Source organism: Ambystoma mexicanum, chromosome 7p (genome assembly GCF_040938575.1).
Source record: "Ambystoma mexicanum isolate Mex_15411 chromosome 7p, UKY_AmexF1_1, whole genome shotgun sequence".
NCBI classification, from domain to species: Eukaryota; Metazoa; Chordata; class Amphibia; order Caudata; family Ambystomatidae; genus Ambystoma; species Ambystoma mexicanum.
The window spans coordinates 203,846,471-203,870,689 of record NC_090939.1 but is presented as its reverse complement, the minus strand read 5'-3'; the positions used below and the strand labels follow the sequence as shown (position 1 = coordinate 203,870,689).

The following is a 24,219-nucleotide window of genomic DNA, read 5'->3' as shown; positions in this document are numbered from 1 at the left end:
TAAGAATGTCTATTTGTCTCAACCACTTCACAAATGACAGGATGGCAAAATGTCTCTTCCACATTACTGTTCCAAGATGAGTTTACTGGAATACTCCCCTACCAGGAATTCTTCATTTAATTCTTCAGATATCTTGGTATACTTTCCTGCCAGGTATCTTTTACAGTGTCTCTCATTGTCGGAGGCTACCTTGTATACTCCCTTGCCAGGATCCTCCCGCCCCCCCCCCACCTTTTTGTTATTACAGATCCCCATCTACAAAAGGGTTTCTTTGCCTGATGTGTTTTGTTCAGCAGGTCTTTCCACAATCTTCACTTTCTTTATCTTCCAGTATAGAATAGTAACACTCTTATACTGTCAATACTTCCTTTTCTTTGGATTTTACTTGCCATAAAGCTGCCCCATATGGACCTCTTACATATGAAGACTTGTTCAAGTTCCACTTCACAACTTATTTAACAACACTTATTTGCTTAGGACAATGCTTGCTCTAACGTTCTCCATATGGATTCTTCATGCATGGAGACTTGTGCAAATCTTGCCTTTCAGCATCTTCGTTATCAGCTTTCCTCATATTGCCATTTCAGGCATGAGGAATTGTGAAAATGCAGTCTTTCAAATTTACTTGGGTTGGTTTTCAAATGGCACTTTTAACTGTGTGCTTGTCGGTATGCCACGGGTTCTCCCCAGTCTTCAGGAAAACTCACTGGGGTTTCCTTGCATACCCAACCTCCCGCCCCCTGCTGTGGCGAAGTGTCAATGCAAGAATGGCGTTTCCTGCTTGGCGGACCTGTTTCCAGAGTTCTTCCTGCTCTCGCAGGTAATGTGGCTGCTTCCTGCCTTCATCATTCCCGGTACAGCTTCCCTGCTGCTACTGGTTTCCTTGCGGCTTCTCCCTGGAGCCTGCTTCGCTCTTCTCGGTCGCTCACCACGCTGGCACCACAGGCTGATGAATGGCAGCCATGAGCACCTGCCTGCTCCCACGTGGTCTGCTCCAGCATGTCTGCCTTTCCTTGCTGCTTTGCCCTGACTGCGCCTTCTCTCTCTGACTCCACACACAACTTCTGATTGTCGGTGGAAGTAATCTTGAAATGTCCCACATAGCTGGTTCTTCTAACAACATATAGGCGGCACATTGTGTTTAGGGCTTCTCAATCCAGATCAACTCCTTGTCCCTCTCCTTTGTCTCAGTACCTGAAGCACTATTGGAGTTGGAGTCCATAGAATGAACAGATGTTTTAAGGAGATTCTGTTTGGGATTCTTGCCTATCATGATATCATCACAAATAGGAGATGTTAGTTGTGTTTTAGGTACTTGTAAGGTCTGAATAATATCCTGTCAATGGTATTTGACAAGAAGAGGATTTGGGATTTTACAATTAGAGGGATGTGCATAATAATAGTCGATTAGGGAATAGTAGGGTCTTCTCACATTGCAGCGAAGAATACCAAGTCTCTCCTGAAGAAATCACATCTCCCTGACGGCCATCTCCTCCCTCATAATACCAGCCCCAGGATCAGGTTCAGCTAGCGGCTGCCGCCCAATGCCCACATCGGACATTTTAGGCAGGGGATCAGTGATAACTCCAGAGGATTCATCACAGCCCCCCGTCAAAATGTTTTCTGAGCAGCTGACGCTGGAAGGATATCTATCTGATGAGGAATCTGCAGGAGAAAAGCAATCCACTGAAACAAGAGTACAGAAGGCAATGAGAGACAGCAAGCACAGGAAGGCAGAGGTCGGACACCGCACGCTCCCCAGCTTCCCCCTTGATTGGAGGACATGAACCATCTTTGGGATGTTCGCTACTCCGTCATCGGGCGAAAAGGGCCTGCCCAGTTGAGTGTCCAAGACTGAACCGATAAATTGGAGGGACTGGGATGGAGAAACTAAAGACTTTGTGAAGTTCAGGAAGAAAGTGTAGTAGATGCACCAAAACGGATTCTTTGAGCAGATGGAGGGAGGGGGGGTAGGAAGGTGGGGAACTGAGGTATAGGGGCATTGTGACACAACATATGTACTGCCAAAATCACATCCAGGGTCGAGGAGTGCCGTGGCTGAGTCAAGAGGAGTTTGTGTAGAGTGGTACTACGCCCCTGTCGACAGGTTTCTGAGCAGCCGACGCTGGAAAGGAAACCTATCTGATGAAGAATCTGTGGGAGAATAATCCATAGAATAACAAGTTACTGCTTACCTTGTAACGTTCTTTCGACGGGATGTTCCTCCGACATATTCCTTATCTTTGATAATACGTTTCCAGCTTGCTGGCCTCGGAAATCTTTTCTCTGGAGAGGGCGCTGCGCGTCGACGTCCGCCGAGTTGATGTCCCTCGATGGCCACCGTATCGGCGCCGACGTCACCATGCCCATAAATAGCCACGCGCTGCGTCCGTTGCTCAGTTCCGTTTTGTAGCATAAGAAAAGTCATGCCTGAATTGGTTATTGACCTTGAAGGAGCGTAAGCTGCAACCACAAGGGAAGTATCACTGCGGGGATGGATGGGAGGGGCGATAAGGAACAAGTTACTTACCTGTAACTGTTGTTCTTCAGCATGGGTCTGGCATGGATTCACATGCTCATGAATATTCCCCGTCGTCAGGCCGGGAATCCTCGGTATAGAAAAAAAATCAGTATCGGTTTTGTTTCTGATCTGTCTTTCTTAGTAGTAACCAATCACTGGTCTCTGGGTCATACTGCCCCCAGCCAATGACTGCCCTCTCCCTAAGCCCCGCCTCCGGCAGCCATCCTCAGATTTGGTAGCACGTAAAGTGGCAGTATGACCAAGTGAAGAGCCGCAGAGGGGTAGGCGGGAGGGTTCGCATGTGAATCCATGTCAGACCCATGCTGGAGAACAACAGTTACAGGTAAGTAACTTGTTCCTTTTCCAGCATGGGGTCTGGCATGGATTCACATGCTCATGAATAAGAGAATACATAGCAGTACACACATGCACAACCACGGGAGGTGGCAACAGGCTCAACATTAAGCAACTCTTACCTCCTCACCAGGCTCACCTTAGGCGAACAGGTTGCGCAGCACTGCTTGGCCGACCCTGGACTCCTCCCTGGAGTCCCGATCGACGCAGTAGAATCTTGTGAAGGTGTGCGTCGACCTCCATGTCGCAGCCCTGCAGATGTCCAGCAGGGGCACACCAGACAGGAACGCCGTGGTAGCAGCCATCGCTCTGGTCGAATGGGCTCTCGGACGGCCGGGCAGCTGTCTGTTTTCCAACCGGTGACAGTGCATGATGCAGCCGGAGAGCCATCTGGAAATGGAAGTCTTCGAGAGAGCCTTCCCTTGATTCACAGTCCCAAAGTTCACAAACAGTTGTGACGTCTTCCGAAAACTCTTCGTGCGGTCCACGTAGAACTTCAGCGCTCTAGCTACATCCAGCGAGTGCAAAGTCCTTTCAGCCGGCGACAAAGGCGACGGGAAGAAAACTGGCAACACCAAGGGCTCGTTGAGGTGGAAGTCCGACAGCACCTTGGGCATAAAGGATGGGTGTGTCCTCAGCACCACCCTCGTGTCATGAAAAGTCAAGTATGGAGGCTTGCAAGATAGGGCCTGAATCTCTCCCACTCGTCGTGCGGAGGTGATGGCCACGAGGAAAGCTGTCTTCCACGAGAGGAAGTTCAAAGGCGCTGAATGCATAGGCTCGAATGGGGCCCCCATGAGCTTGGTCAGCACCACAGTAAGCTCCCACGCCAGGGCAGGAGCCTTGACCGGCATGAATGATGGGAATAGTCCCTTCATGAATTCTTTCACCAGGCGATGAGACCACAAGGATGCCCGGCCCGTCATCCTGGTATATCGGGAGATTGCAGCCAGATGTATTTTGATGGAGGCGTGAGCCAGTCCAGCTTTGGCCAGCGACAGTAGGTAGGGCAGTACTTGAGGGGCCGTAATCCGCAGAGGATTAATCTTCTGTGCACGGCACCAGACAGAGAACCTCTTCCATTTATGTCCGTAGCACTTGAGACTTGAGGACGCCCTGGCCTTTGCAAGAACGTCTCTGCAGTCGGCCAGGATGTCGTACCCTCCAAACTCTAGTGCTGCAGGAGCCAGGCCTGCAAGTTCAGCGACTCCGAGTTGTGGTGAAGAATGGTGCCTCCTTCTCTGGAGAGAAGGCCTGCGTCCGTCGGCAGATTGACTGGTGGGGACGTTGACAAGTCCAGAAGGTCCGGGAACCAGATCTGCCTCGGCCACGCCGGTGCGACGAGGATCATCCTGCACCTGGACCTCTTGAGCTGGTTGATGAGCCGGAGCAGCAACGACAGCGGAGGGAACGCATAAAGAAATAGGCCGTCCCAGGGGAACGAGAAAGCATCGCCCATGCTCCTCGGCTGGGGGAACCTGCTGGCGAACCTCCTACACTTGGAATTCGTCGCCGTCGCGAAGAGATCGATTTGGGGTTCGCCCCATCGTCGGAAGAGTCGATCCACTTGATCCTGGCGTAGTTCCCACTCGTGCATGAGTGCAGCTCCCTGCTGAGTGAGTCGGCGATCGTGTTTTTTATTCCTACCAGATGAAGAGGCACCAGAAACATCCCTTGGGCGACGGCCCAATGCCACAGATCCTGGGCTTTCTTGGATAGGGCCAGGGACCTTGTTCCGCCCTGCTTCCGGATGTAGAACATCGTGGTGGTGTTGTCAGTGAAGATCCTCACCACCTTGCCCTTGAGGGACGGAAGAAAGGACCTGAGGGCCCAGAACACCGCGCGGAGCTCCAAGGTGTTGATGTGGAGAGACTTCTCCTCCGGGAGCCAAAGGCCTCTCGCGTGAAGATCTCCGGAGTGTGCTCCCCAACCTTCCAGGGAGGCATCCGTCGTCACCGTCACCTGGTGAGCTGGGGTCTGAAAGTCCGTGCCCGCCGACAGATGGGCGCGGGTACTCCACCACCGGATCGCCTGACGGAACGTCTCGTTGAGAGGGATCCTGTCCTCGAAGCTGCAGGTCGACTGGATCCAGCGGGCGTCGAGGAACTCCTGTAAGGGTCTCATCCGAAGCCTGCAAAGGCGCACCAGATAAATGCAGGAGGACATCATCCCGAGGAGGGACTTGATAGATCTTACCCTGGCCGTGTCCGTGGCCAGCAGCCACTGCACCTTGCCCAGAATGGTCCTGGTGTTTTCATCCGACGGCGAGGCCAGCCGCGCCACTGTGTCGAGCTTGGCTCCCAGAAACAGGGCGACTTGCGACGGAACCAGGTGGGATTTTGGAAAGTTGATGGAGAATCCCAGGTCTGTGAGCAGCTGGACGGTCTTCACATGTGCTCCACGGCGAGCTCCCTTGTCCTTGCCCGGATGAGCCAGTCGTCCAGGTAGGGGTAGACGTGGATCCCCTGTAGGCGCCGCCGTGCCGCCACCGGTGCGTGGCACTTGGTGAACACCCTGGGTGCCGACTTCAATCCGAACGGGAGGGCTTTGAACTGGTAGTGCCGCCCTTGGACCACGAACCTGAGGAACTTTCGGTGTCTTTTTAGAAAGGGGATGTGGAAGTACGCATCCTCCAAGTCCAACGACGACAGGAAATCGCCCTCCTCCAGCTGTCCCAGCACATGCTGGAGGGTGACCATATGGAACTTTTGTGCCTTCATGTACTTGTTCAGTCGTCGTAGGTCCAGGATAGGACGTCATCCTCCTGTCTTCTTTTTTACGAGGAAGTACCTTGAGTAAACTCCGGAGCCCCGAAGCCTCTTTGGGACGAGCTCGATGGCACCCTTCTTGAGCATCGCCCTCACTTCCAGCAGTAGTTGAGGGATGTGATTTTCCTTCCTGGCCACGGGTGGAACGTGAGGGCACTTCTTCTGAAACTCGAGGGCGTGCCCTTGGGCCAGGGCGTCCAGCACCCAACGGTCAGTGGAGATGGACTCCCACACGCTGACGAACCTCGCCAGCCGGCCTCCCACCGGGGTGCTTCGGCGGGGGCCCGACCCTACGGTCGGTTCAATCTTGTTTGGAGGCCGCCTTGCCTCCTTGACCTCCTTGTCGACGACGACGGGCACCACCTGACTTGCCGCGTCTCCTGTAGGCTTCCTGGGACGAAGATCTTGCCGCTTGGCGGTAAGTGAAGGAGCCACTGCCGGATCCCTTGGAGGCACCTTGTCTGCCTCCGGAGCTCCGAAAGGACGGCCGTCGTCGTTGGAGCACTCCCAGTGCCCGGGCAGTCTCTGTGTCTGTCTTGATGGCCTGAAGGGACTCATCAACGGCCTTCCCAAACAGGTTGTTCCCGTCGAAGGGCATGTCCAAAACCTTGGTTTGTACGTCCTGGCGGAAATCCGTGGCCTTGAGCCATCCTCGTCGTCTCAATCAAACGCCGTTGCCCAACTGACGGAAACCGGTGTCGGCGATGTCCGTTGCCACCGTGATGGCGTGGTCCGAAGCAATCTAGCCCTCCTGTAGGATTTCAAGGGCCAAGGGAAAGAAGTCTAACAGAGGGGCAATCTTGAACCACAACTCCCTGTTGTAGCGGGCTACGATAGCCAGGGCGTTGGCCGCCTTAATAGTCGTCGCTGCGGATGAGATGACCCGTCGTCCCATCGTGTCCAACCTCCTGCCCTCGCCGTCCGGCGGGGAAGTTGATGTCGAGGCCGATGCACCCCCAGCTTTCGTCTTTGCCGCCGTCGAGACGACCGAATCCGGGGCAGGTTGTGCCCGAAGGCACAAGGGGGCAGCGTCGGGGACCCGGATTCCTCTTTGCCGGCTCTGTGGCAGGGTTCTTGAGGAGGGCGAGCCCCTCATCCCAGATGTCATCAAGAAACGGTACGGCAAAGACAGTCTTCCTTTTAGCCTTGCGCCGCTGGTATAGGAACCCTTCTTTCTTCTTTTCTTCTGGGCAGAGCTGGAAAAGCTCGGATGCCCTGGAGATCATGGCATGAAAGGATCCAATCTCGTCGAGCGGGGACGCCCGAGCAGGGGGCGACGGGGGACACATCCAGTCATCGCCTCCGTCGTCATCTGTACCTGTTGTAGCCGTGTCCATGCCTGTATCATCCCCGTGGGTAGTAGACCGGGGGGAAGGCAGAGCAGGCCGCAGAGGTGGGAGAGGTGGCGAAGGATGCGGCGTCCTCCTTTTATGCGGTGGACTCTCCGAAGGTCCTGGCTCCGGTTCCCCTGTCGGGTCTGGCTCAGGTACCTCCGTCGGGGGAAGGGGCAACCTTGTCCTTATCTCCGAGCATAAGGACAGAATCGCTGACAAAATGGCTGCCGAGGTGTCCTGCGGCACCGGAAACGACGGGTGCGAGGGCTCTCGAGGAGCCTTGTCGGCGACACCGTCGCTCTCGCCGTCGCCCTCGTCGGGATCCCTCCCGATGGGCTGCCCGACCGTTCGGCGCTCCCGGTGCCCGCGGACTCGAGGTGCTTAGCCTTTTGTTGGGCCCCCGTCGCCGGGCACCCTCACAGGACTTAGAAGACCGCTCTGACTTCTTTTTCTTCTTCTCGCCTGACGGGCTCTTCCCTTCCAGCCAGTTGGCGAGACGGAGGTGGCGATCCTTCATGGTCCGCTCCGACATGTTCCCACAAAACGCACAGTCCTTCTCCTTGTGCGTCTTGTCCTCATGGAGACAGTAGAGGCTCGTCCTCCTTGAAAACATTCTGAAGCTGGCATCCAGGGCAGGTCCTGAACAACTTCCCGGTGGTCGAGCTTCCTTTCTACTGGGCCATGTCCGGGGTAGGCCTCGGAACTTCTGGAATCCTCCAAAATTGTAACTCGATGAAATCTTCACCCTTGAGGGGCGTAGAAAACTCCGAAACGGATCCCCGTTGATTCGGATGTAGAAACAGTGGAGCTTGAGGCTCTATTTAACCGAAAAATGAGAAAAATCTCCTGAAAAAGCGCGAAAACGCAGCAAAAGCTCGAGAGCTACAGCACAAGGACTCCCAACACTTGAATGTGCGGTAAAAATCTGAGGATGGCTGCGGAGGCGGGGCTTAGGGGGAGGGCAGTCATTGGCTGGGGGCAGTATGACCCAGAGACCAGTGATTGGTTACTACTAAGAAAGACAGATCAGAAATGAAACTGATACTGATTTTTTCTATACCGAGGATTCCTGGCCTTACGACGGGAAACATTCATGAGCATGTGAATCCATGCTAGACCCCATGCTGGAGAAGGAATACGTCGGAGGAACATCCCGTCGAAAGAACGTTACAAGGTAAGAAGTAACTTGTTCTTCGAAGGGATTGTGTCCTTATCTTTAATAGACTCCCATAGCAGTGGCATGTAATTGGAGGTGGGAGTGAGAAAGTTATGTATCCCTTTAGGGATGGACCGAATGTAATACGGCCTTGCCAAATCTGGTCTCTTGACTAGTGGAGGAATCCAGATTGTAAAATTTGTTGCATTTATGTGCGGACGACCATGTGGCAGCCGCACATGTGTCTCGGACCGGTACCCCTCTTTGGAGAGCCGAAGAGACTGCGATACCCCTGGTTGAATGAGCCCTGAGATTTTGGGGTGGCTCTTTCCCTGCCAGTTTGTAACATTCCAGAATGGCCAAAATAATCCACCTGGAGATGGTTTGTTTTGTTATGGGTAGTCCCAACTTGTGACCTGAGTATCCTACAAACAATTGGTCTGCTTGCCTGATCCTAGCCATTCTGCCGATGTAAAAGCTGAGAGCTTGCCTTGGGTCCAGCCTATGTAGCCTTTCTTCCTCTTTCCCCGGATGGGGAGGAGAGGAGGGTAGAGGAGGGTAGAACGAAGGTAAGGTAATTTTCTGAGTAATATGAAATTCAAAAACCACCTTTGGGAGGAAATTAGGCTTCACCTGTAGGACAACTTTGTCCTTGTGGAAAATTGTATGTGGGGGTTTACAGGAGAGACCTTGTAGCTCGCTCACCCTTCTAGCAGATGTTAGGGCTACGAATAGGACAGTTTTAAGCGTGAGAAATCTCAGTGAACAAGAGTGAAGTGGTTCGAATGGAGTGCCCATTAAGAAGTTTAAGACTAAATTTAAGTCCCATAAGGGAACCTGGAATGGTTTTGGAGGATAAACATTAGTTAATTCCTTGAGAAATTGTATCACTAGAGGAAGTTTGAAATACGATGGTCCCTCCGCAGGGCGCTTGAAGATAGAAAGCGCTGCGAGATAGCCTTTTACAGTGCCAACTTGAAGGCCTGAGTTTGCCAAGTAGAGTAGAAACGATAACACCGTTGGTGTACCACATGAAAAAGGGTCGATATTCTCTTCCCTACACCAGCTGCAAAACTTGTTCCAATGGCAGCGGTATAAAGACTGTGTTGCTGGCCTTCTGGTCGAAAGCAACACCTCCATGACGTCATCAGGGAGATCCCAATCCTTGTACCTCACCCTTTCAGAAGCCAAGCGTGAAGGTTGAGGGTTCTGGGGTCTGGATGGAGAACCTGACCTCCCTTCTGCGAGAGAAGATTCTCTTTGAGTGGAAGACGGATTGGAGGACAGATGGAAATATCTAGAAGGTCCGGGTACCACGTTCTCCTGGCCCAATCCGGGGCAATTAGGATCATGGTTTTCCGGAATCTTCTCAACCTCCTGATCATTTGAGGAACAACAGGGACTGGTGGGAACGCGTAAAGGAGTGGAAACTCCCAGTCCACTACGAGCTCCTCTCGGGGGAAATTCCCTTGAACAGAACAGATCGCACTTCCTGTTGGTGCTTGTGGCGAACAGATCCACCTGAGGGGTTCCCCAAAGGGCGAAGATCTCTTGAAGGACTTCCTGAGCTAGCTCCCATTCGTGGGAGACTGTGCTCTGCCTGCTCAGAGCGTCCGCTGTCATGTTCTTCTCTCCGACTAGGTGGACTGCCGATATTGGATTGCCCAAAACCAGAGCTGCATCACCTCTCTGCACAGTGGCAGTGATGCTACACCTCCTCTTTTGTTGAGGTAGTGCATGGCCACCGTGTTGTCCGTCATTATCAGGACATTTCTCCCCTGTACTGATGGCAGGAAAGCTTTCAGCGCTAGTCTGATCGCTCTCAGCTCCAATAGGTTGATGTGTAGTCTGGACTCCGATGGAGACCAACAACCGCTGATGGTCAAGTCATTGGCATGGGCTCCCCACCCCGTGAGTGAGACGTCTGTGACTACTGTCATCTCCGGCCATGGTTGCCAAAACAGTTCTCCTTTCAAGATGTTCTCTGGATAGGCCCACCATTGAAGGTCGTGGGCTACCTTGTCCGGAATCCGGAGGAGATCTGTCATTCTCCCTGAGAATTGCGACCACTGACTTCTCAGTGCCCACTGAAGAGATCTCATTCTCAGGCGAGCCTCTGCACAAGGAAGATGCAGGATGCCATGAGGCCTAGCAACCTCAAAAAGTCGAAGGCTGGGAGATGTTGGGCATTTTGAAACTTGGTGACCATCTGTAGAATATCTTGAGCCCTCACCTCTGGTGGCGAGGCTTTTCCCAGGGAAGTGTCCAGGACCGCTCCAATGAACTGGAGTCTCTGTGATGGTATCATCTGTGACTTCTTTGAATTGAGGGAGAAGCCCAGTTTGTGAAGGAAGTGGCAGACATAATCTAGCTGGGCCTGGGCCTGTTTCGAAGATACAGCCCTGATCAGTCAATCATCCAGGTAGGGGTAGACATGGATCCCTTCCCTCCTTAGACTCGCCGCCACTACCGACATCAGTTTGGTGAAGACCCTCGGGGCGGAGGTCAGCCCAAATGGCAGAACTCGAAATTGATCATTCCTGTGTTTGAGATGGATTGGCACATGGAAATAAGCATCCTGAAGGTCCAGAGATACCAGCCAGTCCTGGAGCTGGAGGGCCTGAAGGATCTGAGAGAGAGTTATCATCTTGAACTTGTCCTTCCTGAGGAACTTGTTCAATTCTCGGGTCTCAGTCCTCCGTCCTTCTTTGGTATGAGAAAGTAGGGGGAGTACCAGCCCTTGTTCCTGTCCTCTACAGGTACCGGTTCTATGGCACCTTTCTCTAGCAGGTCTATAATTTCCTGCAAGAGGAGCGGATCTGGAACTTATAGAGCTGTTCCCCGGTGGATGGCTCTGAGGGATGTGTAGAAAGGATAGGCAGTAACCCTGGGCAACTGTCTCCAATGCCCAAGCATCTGACGTTATAGCCTGCCATTCCGTCAGATGGTGAGTTAACCTGCCCCCTACAGGTGTATTGTGTGGAAAGGCCTCCGAGTGGTTTGGGGGCAGCTGATGCAGATGCGGAGGGTAAAGAGGCACCTGCTGCTGTTGCAGCCTTAGTGCCTTTGACCCGTCCACCTCGGGTGGACCTCCTTTGGCCTCTTTGAGCCAGCTGTCCTCTGCCTTTCCCGAATGCGGAATAATAGCTAAAGGACTTTCCTCTCCCAGAGGATCCTGAGGGGCGAAAAGGAGTTTGACGGATAGCAGCTCCTAAAGATATTGCTGCTGCTTTAGAAGTCTGCAACTTTTCCAGACTGTCATCAGCCTTTTTTCCGAATAGTGAAGAGCCGTCAAAGGGCATATTCAAAAGTCTGGCCTGTACATCTGCAACAAAGCCAGACTTGCGCAACCACGCATGCCTGCGGATTGTTGTACTTGCCGCCATGGCCCTGCTGATACCGTCAGCGGAATCAATGCCGATTTGAAGTGATTCGCACATGGCATCTTTGCCATCTTTAATAATGTTAAGGAAGGCTTCCTTTTCCTCTCCTTCGGGTATGCAGTCAGCCGCTGATGAAGCACACTCCCACAGTGTGTGACTGAACCTGGCGAGCGTACAGGTGGCGTTAATGGACTTCAACGCCATACTACAAGCAGAGAAGACTTTCTTCACCATAGAATCGTACCTCTTGTCATCTCTATCCTGTGGGACAGTAGGGTAAGTGGTCCTACTGCTAGATTAAGTTGCCGCTTGAACTACCTAGCTCTCTGGAGTCGGGTGTTTTGATAAGTATTCAGGGTCAGCAGCCGCTACCCTATACTTGGCTGACAATCTTTTATTGACCGCAGGGAGAACATCAGGAGTTTCCCAATTAGATGTAATTTTTCTTTTGTAAGGCTGCATGGAAGGGGACCACAGGGTCCTCCTGTGGACCTTTGTCTAATATGTCTGTTAGGTCATCCTGTTGAAAAACAGGGGAAGGCGCAGAATACCCATAAATTCAATAATTCTTGCCATACGGGTTCTATAGGGTGTTTCGGCATGTTCCCCCTGGGTCTGGCTTAACAAATTCCACTTCTGGGGAAGTGCCCAGCCCACTTGCCTCATGTAGTGACTCCTGTAGGTCCTTCAGCCTTCTTTCCTCAGAGGTGAAATCCTCTGAAATAAGCAGTGTGGTCTTCTGTAACCCAAATGTTTCCTGGTCAGAATCTTCCCCCTCTTCATAAATTGAAGATAGTCCAGGGCACTCTGACCGCTGAAATGGTGTAAAACCCATCTCTAAGGCAGAAGGAGCCAAACTCGTCATTATTGGGCGAGAAAACGTCGATGTCGTCGACGCCGATGTGACAGGCTTCGAAGGCACCGAGAACGGCGTCGAAAAAACTGGCAGGGGTCTCGAAGAACTCGAGAGGATCGGGATCCTACTCGAGGACATCGACGACGGTCTCGGCGTCGTGTCGGAGGCCCTTGGAATCACCGTTGGCTGTGGAGTAGCATTGGTCTTCTCTTTCATCGGCGTCAGTGTCGACGATGGCGTCGAGTCGATCGACCGATGCGTCGAGGAACCCTTCGACAACGGCGTCGATGGCCCGATCCATGCGTCGAAGAATCTTCGACGACGGCGTCGAAGATGGAGCCTTCTTACCCGATGGCTCGTGGCGCTCTTCGGTTGGATGTTTCGCCGGGTGCTGCGACTCGCGGTGTTTTGATTTTTTGGGTTTTTCACCGGGGTTATCACCCTCAGCTGTCTTTGAGGGGGTCGAGGCCGCGTTCTCAAAGACGCTTAACATTTTCTTTCTGAATTCCTCCCTCTCAGCCTGAGAGCTGTGTTTTTTGGGACAGGAGACCCTTTCGGGGGAAACAGAAGACGACAAGGAAGGGGATTTTCGACGTCTCTTTTTTGAGTGTCTTGATCTCGACGAATGGTGGGAGCTACTTCGAGATCTAGAATGGGAATGTTTTCGACGGCGAGGAGACGAATGCCTCGACTCAGCCGAAGAAACCTTCGACTTACCTCTCTCGAGCTTCCCCTTGCGCTCCTTCAAGGCTTTCGCCGTCATGGACATGCAATCCTCACACTCCGAACAATGGTGCTCGGCTCCCAAGCACCACAAGCAGATCCGGTGTGAATCCGTTATCGAAATTTTTTTACCGCAGTCTCGACATTTCTTGAAGCCGGATCGCGGCGTTGTTGGTTCCGATGAAGATGCCATCGAGAATGAGTAGGTATTATTCGAGTAGATATAGAGTTATCCTGACTGAACTGAGCAACGACGTTCCAAGGCCCCACGAAGCGCGGAAAAACGGAACTGAGCAACGGACGCAGTGCGTGGCTATTTATGGGCATGGTGACGTCGGCGCCGATACGGCGGCCGTCAAGGGACATCGACTCGGCGGACGTCGACGCGCAGCGCCCTCTACAGAGAATTTTTTTTCGAGGCCAGCAAGCTGGAAACGTATTATCAAAGATAAGGAATACGTTGGAGGACACAATCCCTTCGAAAGAACATAACTGGTAATTCATTTCTCTGATGCCTGGGGTAGGGATGTTTTTGGCTCTGGCAGTCTGGTCTTGAGGGTTATAAATGGAACTTGCAAAATTCTCTTTCAAACAGGCGGTGAGGTAACTGGTTACACAAACCGTTCAATAACTGCATAACAGCGGGGGCCTCTTGAAAACTGAAATAGCGGTAAGGTAACCCTTTACAGTGACAATCTGCAGGCCCGCTTTGGCCAAAGCAAACAGGAAATCCAATACAGGGGATAGAGGACAGGATAAAGTCCCTCTACTGTCACCAAACCAAAAATGTATGCCACCTGCAGGCATAGGTGGATTTGGTAGCATCTTCCGAGCTGAATGAAGCACATCGAGGACGTCATCCGACAAATCCCACTCCTTGTACCTCAGCCTCTCTGTAGCAAACCATGAATGTTCAGGCTGCTGAGGTTTGGGTGGAGGATACTGTCCTCAATCTCTCCTTCAGGACTTATTAAGCAGCATTGGCCACTGACGGCCAAAGGAGAACTTCGCCATAGCGCAGGAGACATTCACAGACCACAGTGCAAGACTGCCCGACGCAAACATCTTCTTGCTCTATGTGCCAAACCTCTTCCCTGTCTGATGGAAGGGACGGGAAAGTAAAAGTCTTGAGGCTAGCTGTCATGGCCTGAACCACCAAGTCCGATGGAGGGGGATGGCGCTTCCTCACCAGATCCCTGTGCACTGCCGGAAAACAGGCAGTTTTCTCATATACCTCCAATATGGGGGTGCCTCTACTGCCACACTGAAGGGCAGGAGCGTCTCTTTTTTGGGGGCATCGCCCAAAATATCGCAAAGTGTGAAGCGCTGAAAGGCAGCTTGAGGCTCTCCTGGGGTGGGAGTTGGCAAAATGTCCATCTCTGGGGAGGTGTCGAGGTCACTTGTCATCTGCAGGTCCTCTACCAGGCACAGCACCCATTGCCTTCCCTATAGAATTCTTCTGGGGAAATCCCTCACCTCCATAGAACACATAGGTTCCAGTCCAAAGGGGACCTGGTTGCCCTCCCCGTCATACATGATGTGCACCTTTGACATGAAGGTGTCCCTCGGGCGTGCAGCGTATTGCTGCAGTGTTCACAGGGACTATGCCAGTGCCAAGGCCGTTACTATTGAAGGCGGGGTCTGTCGGAGGCCGAGAGACCTCAGTCTCTTGTTTAGTCCAGGCCAGACCCCTTAGGTGTGCAGGTGTAGTACCCTGTCGGTCGCAAAAGACGCAGTGGGACCCTGCAGCACCAAAGCAGACTGTGTCAACAGCGCCCTAGGCACCGAGGCCGGCACCTTGACACAGATGTCCACCATCTTCAGATGGGAGTTCTCCCATTTCTCCAAGTTGGAGGAATGGGTCGGAAAAGGTACCTGCAGCGGCCACTCAGTGGACTCCCTGGATCGGTGGCTCTTTTTCTGCCCAAAGGAAGACTAATGTCGGTGTGAGGACTCACTCGGGGAGCGGGGCCTCTTCTAATGCTTTTTCTTTTCCTTGTGCGGAGGTGCTTGTTCTTCAGAACATCCCTCCGCACCATGCAACCTCGACCTAGACCGCAGAGCCTCATCCTTCACCTTGTGGACGAATGTGCATGAACACAAACCTGGGTGTTGTGCTCTGCGCCCAAGCAGTATAAGCAAATCCGGTGCCGACCCAACACCGACATATGCCGGCCGCAAACCACACATGCCTTTTCCACAGTAGGCATGGTCGCGATTTTGTTTTTAGAAAAATAGAAACTTGATCAGTGTGTTCCCAGGTAGCGAACAGAGCACGGAAAAAAGGAACTTAGGTCGTGGGGCGCCCTTATACATACTGACCCAGACATGTCTGGCACAGGGGTGTGTAGAAATGGACGGAGCAGACAGAGCCCCTCTGGCGGCAGAAAGGTTTCCAGAGAGCAGCTGCACTGGGACAGGGATAAATAGATGAGGAATCCGTGGGAGGAAAGAATCAATTAGAACTGCTCTTTTGAATGTCTCCAACATAATCGCCTCTGCTAAGCACTCCAAGCTAGTCACTATCCCAATTCTCCTTGATCCGTCTTGCTACCTTAGACCCAGTCGATCACTCTGATCTCCCTTATATTCTCTCTCACTCTTTTCTTGGGATTCACGATGGCGCACTGCACTGAATACTACCTAGTTCATCTCCAATTCTCTGTCTCCTGGAACAACACGATCTCTCAACTCACTCCCTTAACTGCTTGGGTCCTGGGTCCTCTACTCCATACGTTCTACACCTCTGCTCTTGGGGCACTTATCTCCTCATGTGTTTTAGGACCAACTCTTTGTGAACAAGACACAAATCACCTCCTCTTATGCTGAACCCTACTTTGATCTCTCTTATTAACATTTCCAACTGTCTATGCCATCAAATATTGGATGGCTTTGCAGTCTCTGATGTTAAACTCTTCCAAAACAGAGGCACTCTTCTTCCCTGCCAAATACTCCCTCTGATCTCCTCCCCCTGCCTATCCAGTTACCAGTGGACACGCTCACCTACTCTGCTTCAGCTAGAATCCTCAGCACCATATACAACTTCTCGCACCCTCTTTACTTTGATCTCCAAAACTGCAACAGCGGCAAACCTCAACCTCATAAATATTAGGAATATCAGGCACCTCCTTCCTTTCAACAATGCCAAGCATCTCTTAACTGGACTACTGTGCCAACATCCTCTTTAGTCTCCCCAATTATGCTCTCTGTCCTCTTGATAAGGTCATTAACTTTGCAACTAGTACCATCTTTGAACTCCCTCACTTAACACTTACTACTTCTTTTCATCGCAGGCTGGATGGCTGAATATGCAAAACAGGGCCAGATTTAAATATCTTCTTGTTAGGGAGAATTCTCATTTCATGACTAATTTCCCTTACCTAGGGAGTCCCTCGGCAGCTCTGCTGGATCTCTGGAGTTATTTCTTTCCACTTGGTAAGAGTGTGAGCTTTCCCCCCACTCTTACCCATGTTTTGCTATGTGTCTTTGACCTGTTTTTATGAATGTGGGCTCTGGAGTACACCACTTCAATGGCCCCCTTCTTTTGTGTGTTTCACAGCACCTTCAGTGCAGTGACACGGGGATGTCGTTCAAAATTCCCACCGACTCCATTTATGAGGATGACTACTGTCCCCCAGAAAAGAGTAAAGTTGCCATTAACTTCACTTAGTCAATTTAACCACAGATCCAGTACACACCATCTTACATGGAGTACTGGAAGGGTTAACTCTTAGCAATTTTTATCTGTACCTCCTAGAGCATTGTTTTGCTCTTAACATTTAGACTTGGCTGGTGGCAGTGGTATCTACCCTAAACTTTTGTACCGCGGTTATCTTATATAAACGTGGTAGTATTGTAGGCTATTGTATTCGCCTCAAACTTAAACCCGCTTGACCAAATACTTTTTCTTTTGGCTCTGTTGCGGTTTATTCACCATTTCTTTTTGTTAAACCCATTCTTGTGTTTTACTTTGCGTGGCAAACCAGGTTTGCCTTCTTTGTTCACTGTCTTTTGGCGGGCTTCTGCCAAGAACCCCTCCTCTATGCGCCTGGGTGTCTAGGTGGGCTGAATGTGAGGGAGGGGTGTAGTCACCCCCTGCACAGGGTATCCTAGGAAATCCAAGTCACACTTTTTCATGATTGGCTGAGGTGGTTGTCCGGGCTGGACAACCCCCCCTGCTGTGTGATTGACAGCCAGGCTGCGTGAATGGGGGATTTTCGCATAAAAGGCAGGTCTCCTGGGCTGGAAGTCAGAGTCGCCACTGGAAATACAAGGAACCAAAGAGAAGCGGAGGAGAGGTCGACTGCTGCAACTATCCCGGACCGGTGAAGCCCTGCTGCAGTCCTGAGCTATCTACCCTTCAACGACTAAGAGAAGATCCAGTCCAGAGTCTTCTTCCCTTGAGCCTGGTGGGGATAACCAGCTTGTCTTCTTCTGTCAGAGGAATCCCTTTGTGGTCAAAATCGCTGCACAGTGCTGTAGTGATCCGGATAGCCACCTGAAGAGCATCTCCCGTTTAAGGAGCGCACCTTTTATTCATCGTCGCTGCTGCCGGTCTCATCCCTGTGTGGTGCAGACCCCCTCATCGTCCTTCTTGCCGAAGCTCCAGGAATCGTGAGTCTGCAGGAAACTACCAGGAACAACTGCTGTGGCACCAGCTTCATCCTTTGAGAAAGGTACTGTGTCCTGCTTGAGAAATGTGTCAAAGTACTCTTGGCTACGTTGAATTGTGAACTGTCCGACTGTGTGATCCTCGACAACAGGCACCCGGTGTCACTTGACCCTGGCTCCGGCCCTTTGACTCTTGAATTCCCGTCTATGAATGTTCTTCGATTCTGTCTGCCTAACTATAATATTGCCTATGATTTTTGCCTCCAACTTCCTCTGGGTATCTCAGGTGCTAAGTGTGTTTTTGCCCCGGTAGCATTTCTTGTCACAGATACGTGTTTATTTAGTAGACCGAACTGTCAAAAAGTGATTGCAATCGTATTCACAATAACGAGTCTTGTTTCATAACACCGGTGAACACAAACACAGGGTACTTACCTTGAGTCATACCGTACAAAGTGAATTGGTTAGTTGTACTGTATTTTACGTGTGGTTCTGAATTTAATAGAAGTGTTGTGTTTATAACAAATGGTTTAAAAATAAATGTACGTATATTTTTCTACCTGAAACCTTGAGTCAGTGTTTACTTGAGTCACAGTAATTGTGTTCCCTTTGTGTAATCTCTGCTACTGCTCATATACTCTTGAGATAAGCCTGGCTCCTCCGCTACTGCTACCACTTTAACATAGTAGTACAGGCTTGTACCAAAGGTCAAACTTGTATTGCCACCTGTAGTCTTAATTGTGTGTAGTGGTCCCTAAGGGCACTGCACAGGATTCTGCCTAACACTTCTCCTGGTTCACAAATCTATTCATGGTCAGGCACCACTATATCTATTCTCCTCTATGCAACACTACAAGTGTTCTCGTAGTCTCTGCTCTGTCTCCTCACCTACCCTTCTGGCACCATGCCCTCCCTGTGCTTCCTCTCGCTTCTGCTCTTTCTTCTTGGTCCACTTGCATAGAATTATCTTCCCCCGGATATCCGAGTAACAGTCCACACGGATGTCTTCAAAGCCAAATTGAAAACCTACTTCCTTGCCTCGAGTTAGCCTCTTAACCTACCTCTCTACTGCCTTCAAGCTTACATTTTACCCTTGCCCTCTAACCTGCCTCTGTCCCACACCTTCTCTGCCTCCACTCTAGCACTTTATTATGGTCATATCCTGTTGTGAAGTGTGTCCCAGTGGAAGGGGGAGTCGCGCACTCATCCGCTCCGTGGCACTCGAGCATTCCCTGGCGTATACGTGATACACAGCGCTGGGGGAACTACATCTCCCAGTTTCCCCAGTGCAACGTTGACGTCATAGCATAGATGCTCTTGGCGGGCCGCAGGCAAACTGCGAGAGGCACGGTTTTTTTTTCACTTTCCAATGTCTGTGCGGTACGAGCTTGGCAGCGGACTGCTGTTTTGCGTTCTGCTGTTTTTTTGTTCCGGGCCCGCTCCTATTTGTGTTTCTTCTCTCCGGTTCCATTACACTTCCCTGTCCAGCTGATTGCTTGATCCCCCATCCTGCTGTTGCTTTTTGGACTACTTTGAAACTTTCATGGATTTACTCTTTAAAATCCTGATGTCTGCTGTGGTGAATTGGAACGGTTTCTTTTGGATTGCACATATTTTTGTAAAGTTTGGAAAGTACTCACCAGCCCTTGACACAGCCTGGACCAAACTTTGGCAGGCTAGCCCACTTCGCCTGTGGTACGGGACAATTGTCTGTGGCGGGATATTTGCTTTTTCTCATCCCTTGAAAGAGGAAGGTTTCTTCCGACGCGGCTTGTCTCAGGACACGGTAGGCAAGAACTGCAGGTACTTAAAAGGTGGGAGTGGGCCCAGGCCCACAAGCCTGCGGTTCCCCCATGTCTCGAGTCTCAACTCGGGAAGGCGGCGTTCCTGTGTGATACCCTGGGTTCGAGCTGGTCAGTTCAATGGATGGCCCAGGAACACTTCTGAAGAGACTCTTTGCGGGGGTAAGTAGGGGAAGCCCGAAGTAGTTTTCCCCACTACACCAAAGGAATTAAGCGCCCTTGCAGGCCTTATTGGTGCGATGAAGAAACAGGGGTCAGATGGGACAACAGCAAGGTTAGGGTGCCAAACCTTCCAAGCACATCACCAGCGGTTCCTTGAGTCTGCTTTCTTCCTAAGGATATTTGGCTCCTTATGAGGTTCGATGTGAACCTCAGTAGATACACCTGGAATGAATGCTGAGCCCCTTCTCTTATACAAGATTTGGTTCGCGCTCAAATCTCAGATAGCCAATGGAAGATCTGCTCTCTTGCATGCATGACAGACGTGGGCCAATCGTGGACCACGGTGCTACCAGTCATTCAGGCCTACCAGACAAACTGGCACCAGTAGTGTGGATTGGGACCAGACGGTCCCAACCCCCTTCTGGGCACTAGCACACGTGAAATGCAGAAATCCGCGAAATGTGTGGTTTTTGCGGGAGGCTGCATGCACAAAAAAGGAATAATCTCTCGACCTGGGGGACGGCAAAGGGACAAAGTGGCCACAGTCTTGGGCCAAACGCGATAAGGTCCAAAAAAAAAAAAAAAAAAAAATCACTTAAAAAGTAAACTACTGCCACCAGTTCGTCTTAGGCAAACTTGTAAAAAAACAAAAAATCCTTAGTGTGTGGCAAGAGCATAAAACAAAAGAACCCTATGCACGGTACTGTAAGGTACTTGGCACATAGATGAAGTGTCCAAGAAATGGCAACAAAGTCGAAGATAAAGGGAAACATAGTTACCCAGTATTGACAGCCTGAAGGACGAGTCAGTTTGCCCATGACAAATGAACGCAAGCCCAGAGAAGCGCAGCTGAAGGCTCTGTTGCACTGGAAAAAGTCAGGTTAGGTACTCCAAACAAAAGTAAAACGTTTAGGGGGGATTCACAAATGGAGGGAAAATTGCACTTAAGGGAAATCCTTCCTAACACTACAGGTAAGAGAAGCGTAGTCTATTTGCATTTGGTGTTTGGCGTTATATTTGTTGCAGCCGGGCACAGAGCATCATAGTGTCATTCCTTCTTGCATTTCACTTAAGTGCTCGGTGCGTAGTGTTGCTTCATTTCCTCACACACTGTGCGGTTTGGAGGACGGTCTTACGATCACAAAGGGATTATTTTGTCTGTCTGATCTATTGGTGTGCTTCATTAGAACAGATCCCAAACATAGCTGGCAGTACGGCCTACCTGCACTTAAAAATGTCTAATGTTAATTGTCCTTAATCTAATCAATTCCACTCACAATTGGTCCCTGGTGACCAATGTTCCCTTTAAACTGTGTGCTTGCCCACCTTCCTTCTGGGTGCCGCTCAGAAGAGTTTTAGCAGCACACAGACAATGCCCACCTTTTCAAGAACTAAAAAAGCACAAGCAAAAGTAGTTATTTTGTTGGTTGTAATATGAATAATGTTCAAGCACTAGAATTTCCAAGCCCATTTTGCCTTTGCAAAAACGTCACCCACACTATGTAACCGTCTTCTCCAATATTTAAGTAAGCAGGTTACTTGGTTGTATAACCTCATGCCATGATTCCTATTCTTTGTACATATGTCACACATGCGCTTTGAAGCAGTACCCTTGCAAATTACTGTACTATAAAACTCCAATATTAATTTGTCCTTTAAGGATTTTGAGTAGGCAAATATCATGATCAGCCTCTTCTGCTTTAGCTTTGCTAATATTACCCTAAAAGCAGAGAGACAATGTGTTATATCAACCTCTTGGTCTACATGGGGTTATAGATATGTAATATGTGTTGGACTACTCATACTAAGCATTAGTGCAATACATATTGAAACAGCTACATTCATTGCTTTTCACACAACCTGCATGTTTTCAGAGTTCCATTGGGCATAGACTTCAATGCAATGGTCATTCATTCTCTGCTACACACAAATGATTTCACTTAGCACATGTATACTAAAACAATATTAGGGGATGTTGAAAACAATCTGGTTTACACTGCAGAATAATGTTCTGTATGCAGGTTCAAGACATTTTCTTACACTGCCTATTATATTATATTATAGTGGCGCTTTAAATATTTTTTGCTCTCAAAGTATTGTGGAAATGCAAATGTCTGAGTGTTTTATTGCTACATTCCATGACATTTTACAGAGATCAATCAACTGTTATTGGAGGCCAGTACAGGATCCAGGGGTGAGGAGTTAGGGGCACAGGGAAGCACTCCTGGGGTGTGAAGAACCAATTAGCAACTCTTAAATAAACAGGTTAGATGTTTGGGCTGTATAGTACTGTGAATGGAATGTGTGGTTTAGTGGTATTAAAATCTAGTAACAGTCTAGAAAACAGCACCTTTTGTTTCTCTCTATTTTCAGCTGCTGAGGGCTTTTCAATATAATCAAGTGTTCTATGTTTAGTGCCTCCTGCATCTCCATGCATCTTGTTTGTATTGCAGAAGATGGGGCCCTAGTTACAGGAGAAGGCCATCCATCTGTTGTACCTCTTAGCTTTGCTGTTTTTAACTCAAAAGGCAAATGTATGATTTTCTTCAAAGGGGCTCCATACATTTTTTTTAGTGAGGTTCTTAATGGATTTCGCATACGCTGGGGCAAGGAAGGGCAAGGAAACAAACTATAGGCTGTATTATGCGCCCAGTCATTTCACTTCTTATGTAAGGGTTACAAGCAGTGATCCGATTAGATTTTACTCCCTACTTACCCTACTAAGAATTAAATAATCCCTACTTACCCTACTAAGAATTAAATAATCTTTTAGGGAGTTAAAAAGTAATTAGCTTATGACAGGCAGTTATGATATTAAAGCTCCTTCTTATGGCACCACACTGCGGGTCAACAATTTGAAAACATTAGTGGAACTTCATGGGTAGAAGCAGGGGAATAGGCTGATTTGTTCATCGTTTGCCAATTTTTGTTGGGCCCATTTGTACTGCCAGTTTTATTTGTTGGGCAAATGTGCCTGTTTTTATGGAGTACAATGTGGTAGTATGAATGTCTCTTATGTGTAGGGATAGTTTGGAGTAAGCATTTTCACTGCGCTGCTCACAGGACAATGTAATGTTGATGGTCCCAGAATTCTGATTGTCCTACTCTGTGGTGTAGTTATTTTGATGCAATTATCCTGACACAGGAGAAGCATGTTCTCCTGGTCTGTGAATGTCTTCATTAAAGTGGCACATGAACTCTCATTGGCAGGTTTTCTGGCACAATCTCCTTAGCTGCCATTGGTTTATCTGGTAAATAAGGTACATGCCTTAATTTCTTGCCAGCCACATCAGTTATGATAATCAATATTTGTTTTTTGTAATACGAGTATTTTATCCCCAGTAGTATAAAAGACGTTCTGCATTGTCTCTGAGCAACGTTAACAAATTAATAGCCACAACTGGCACTATTGTTTATACAGAGCAAAAAATGTTTTTTTATGCATACACATTTTTCTGTGCATAGGTGTACTTTTGCTAGGTACTGTGGCAGACCTTGAAGTCTTGGATTGGTTGATAAGCGAATTGGAGAGGTTCGGGAAGGGGAAATTCCCCTCTAAAATCATGCTCACAAAATGGCTTTCCTCATTAGAAAATAAAGTGCCCACAAAAGCCGACCACTTATGCGCTTACAGAAATATAATTCGAGGGGACATTGCCGTTGACTGTTCCATTTACTCCCCCACCACAACCTGATCAGAATGTCACTTGACCTCATCTCATTGTAATAAGCGTACTGCTTCCTGTCAAATCTGACATCTTATTCATTGTATGTTCTTTTGCGATCAAAAGAGCATTGCTCTTCCCTGTATATAAATAAATGAATAAAAGCATAAACATTTGTCGCATGCAATCCGTGCAGGGTTTGAGGCCTGAGGCCTGATGCAGTCAAACCTAACAAATATCGGCGTTTGAGAAGCGCACAGAGTGCGAAGCAAAACGGAAGTTATGACATGGGGCGCAGCAGCTCCATATATACTGACCGATATCCTGTCCGGCGTTGCGGGACGTGCATAGAGGTGCAGAGAGGAGCTAACGCGGATCTGCGCTGCGTACCGTGGAGGCAAAAAGGTTTCTGAACGCAACTGGTGCTGGAGATAGAATATCATGAATGAGGAATTAGTGGAAGGAAGGAATCCATTAGAAATGTCCAGACCCTGTGACGCTGTGTTTGAGTGAGAGTGGAGCAAAGAGTGCCCCTAAAAGTCACAGAAAATTATTTTAACAAGTTTTATGTTTTGAAGCAATTTAATCAGATGAGCGGATGAAGGCAGCCATTAGAAATAAGTTATTGAAAGAAATTGAATCAAAAGATGTTTTCACTGCTATTCCCTTCCAACATCAGTAGAGTATCAAAGATGGTGAAGACAGAGTTCGACAGGTGCTGGGATCAGTCAAGTTCCTATTAAATGAAGATCATAAAAGTGGAAAAAAACAAATGAAAGATTGCATTTCATTGTAAATCCAGAGTTATCAGGTCCAGTAGAGCAAACGTCAAACGCTTGCATGTTTCAACATATCAATTTCATGTATATGGCTATGGAAGTAAC

At 49.5% G+C, this 24,219-nt stretch overlaps 1 protein-coding gene across 3 annotated transcripts in view; it reads right to left on the bottom strand.

The window, feature by feature from the left end:
* BRWD1 (bromodomain and WD repeat domain containing 1) overlaps positions 1-24,219 on the bottom strand; it is a 3,236,587-nt gene that overhangs the window by 1,041,223 nt on the left and 2,171,145 nt on the right. The window lies entirely within an intron of this gene.